Below are 3,176 nucleotides of genomic sequence, written 5' to 3'. Positions count from 1 at the left end.
GCTTTTAAAGCCTTTAAGAAGTATGCAAAACAAATCCAAAATGAAAAATCATTAAAGATTGTATCCATAAGAAGTGATCATGGTGGAGAGTTTCAAAATGCATCATTTGAAGAATTTTATGAAGAACATTGTATCTCTCATAATTTTTCAGCACCAAGAACTCCACAACAAAATGGAGTAGTTGAAAGGAAAAATAGGTTTCTAGTGGAACTTGCAAGAACAATGCTTAGTGATGCAAATCTTCCTAAATACTTTTGGGCGGATGCTGTTAGTACGACTTGTTATGTTGGAAATCGAGTAATCATTAGACCTATTTTAAAGAAGACTCCATATGAACTCTTCAAAGGAAGAAAGCCAAACATTGCTCACTTTCACATTTTTGGATGCAAGTGTTTTATTCTCAATAATGACAAAGACAATCTCGGTAAGTTTGATGAGAAATCCGACGAAGGTATATTTCTTGGTTAATCTCTCTCTAGTAAAGCATATAGAATCTATAATAAAAGAACTTTAACTATTGAAGAATCCATGCATGTATCTTTTGATGAGACTAACACCTCCAAGGGGGAAATAGTTGTTTGTGATGATGATGATCCTTTAGATTTACCCCCGGAAGAACTTTCAAATGATACAATTGTGAAGGCACCGGAAGTTCAACAAGAAAGTGTTGAACAAGAAAGTGTTCAACAAGAAAGTGTACAACAAGAATCAAACACCAATGATCTACCAAAAGAATGGAGAACTCATAGAGATCATCCTATTGATAAAGTTATTGGTGATATTAGACAAGGAGTTGCAACAAGATTAAATCTCAAAGATGCTTGCTTACACATGGCTTTTGTTTCTCAAATTGAACCTTCCAAAGTTGATGAAGCCTTAGGAGACGATCAATGGATAAATGCAATGCAAGAAGAATTAAATCAATTCGAGAGAAATCAAGTTTGGGAACTTGTTCCTAGACCAAATAATAAACACATCATAGGTACTCGATGGGTGTTTAAGAACAAACTTGATGAGAATGGTATAATTGTTCGAAACAAAGCAAGATTGGTGGCCCAAGGTTACAATCAAGAAGAAGGAATTGACTTTGAAGAAACATTTGCTCCGGTTGCAAGGTTAGAAGCTATTCGTCTTTTACTTGCTTATGCATGTTCATTAAATTTTCAGCTTTATCAAATGGACGTCAAGAGCGCATTCTTGAATGGCTACATCAATGAAGAAGTCTATGTCAAACAACCCCCGGGATTTGAAGACTTCAAGAATCCTACACATGTCTTTAAGTTGAGAAAGGCTCTTTATGGCTTAAAGCAAGCACCAAGAGCATGGTATGATAGACTTAGCAATTTTTTGTGTGAAAAGGGTTTCGAAAAGGGTAAGGTTGATAAAACTTTGTTCATTAAGAAAATCAAGAGTAACACTTTATTGGTTCAAGTTTATGTTGATGATATCATTTTTGGATCGACTACCAAAGAAATGTGTGAGGAATTCTCATTGATGATGCAAGGAGAATTCGAGATGTCTATGATGGGAAAGATGAACTACTTTCTTGGACTACAAATTAAGCAACTCAAAGATGGAATCTTTATCAATCAATCCAAATATTGTAAAGAAATATTGAAGAAGTTTGATATGGACAATTGTAAAGCAATGAATACTCCAATGGGCTCCGGTACATATGTTGATCAAGATGAATCCAGTACTCCAATTGATATTACCAAGTATCGAGGTATGATTGGTTCTTTATTGTATTTGACGGCAAGCCGTCCTGACATAATGTTTAGTGTTTGTCTTTGTGCTCGCTTTCAAGCAAATCCAAAGGAATCACATCTTATGGCGGTTAAAAGGATCATGAAGTATCTCAAAGGAACGACCAACGTTGGCTTATGGTATCCTAAAGGTAGTGTCTGCGATTTAATTGGTTATTCTGACGCGGATTATGCAGGTTGTAAAACTGATCGTAAAAGCACAAGTGGCACTTGTCACATTCTTGGAAATGCATTAGTATCATGGGCTTGTAAAAAGCAAGCATGTGTTGCCTTTAGTACGGCCGAAGCAGAATACATAGCAGCGGGTAGTTGTTGTGCACAAATTCTTTGACTTAAGCAACAACTTCGTGACTACGGACTTGATCTCGGATGCATTCCTCTTCGATGCGACAACACAAGTGCAATCAATATTACAAAAAATCCAGTCATGTATTCAAGAACCAACCACATAGACATTCGACATCATTTTCTTCGTGATCATGTGCTTAAAGGAGATGTTGAAGTCACTTTTGTTGACACGCATAACCAAGTAGCAGATATTTTCACAAAGCCGCTGGCCAAATAACCGTTCTTTAAAATTCGAAGAGAACTCGGTATTTTGGGTGAATATGATATATGACAAACTAAAAACAACTCATCCTCAAATCAAGTTCATCAATTAAGGTGCATGCTATCCATTTCTTCTACTTTAAATAGTTCACATTTTTTTTATATTTATTTATTCCTTTAAAATTAGAAATCTATCTAAATAATATTTGATTTATGTACTTTCCTTTAAATATTTTTTGATTTTTCACTCAGTGTAACCGGTTACGGTTATAGGCGTAACCGGTTACGATTTCGTGTTTTGGCCTTCCAGCTTTTCTGTTTGTCTCTGTTTCGTGAGCGTAACCGGTTACGCCCCTATACGTAACCGGTTACACTGTTCAGTTTTTTTTTTTTGTTTTTTTGTTTTTTGCTTTATTTGTCATATATCTTTTGGTCAAATGATTCATTGCATCCACCTACCTCCATTCATTCCTCTTTTAACTCATTCTTATCCTTGACCATCCACTTAAATCCTTCCATTTACCAACAAAATCTCATTAAAAATCACTATCATATATCTCCTATATATTACAAAACCCAAATAAGCACTTCCTCCAAAATCACTTATTTGGTACCAACACACCCATATCCGAAAATACCATCCTTAAACCCTAACTTTTCAAAGCTTCATCCATGGCATCATCCAAGAGAGCTAGAGGAAAGGAAAAAGTTGTTGAAATCTCTGAGGAACCTCCAGCTCCTAAAGATCTCTCACTGAAACAACGAAGGTTGCTCGCAAAGTTCCGACAGCGTCCTCTTATTGAACCAAAATGTGGTAATCTCTCAACCTTTAAACCTCCAAGTTTTAATTTTCCAGAACTT

Source organism: Vicia villosa, unplaced genomic scaffold, assembly GCF_029867415.1.
Source record: "Vicia villosa cultivar HV-30 ecotype Madison, WI unplaced genomic scaffold, Vvil1.0 ctg.000192F_1_1_1, whole genome shotgun sequence".
Classification (NCBI taxonomy): domain Eukaryota; kingdom Viridiplantae; phylum Streptophyta; class Magnoliopsida; order Fabales; family Fabaceae; genus Vicia; species Vicia villosa.
The sequence above is the reverse complement of the archived record's forward strand: the minus strand, read 5'-3'. Positions refer to the sequence as shown.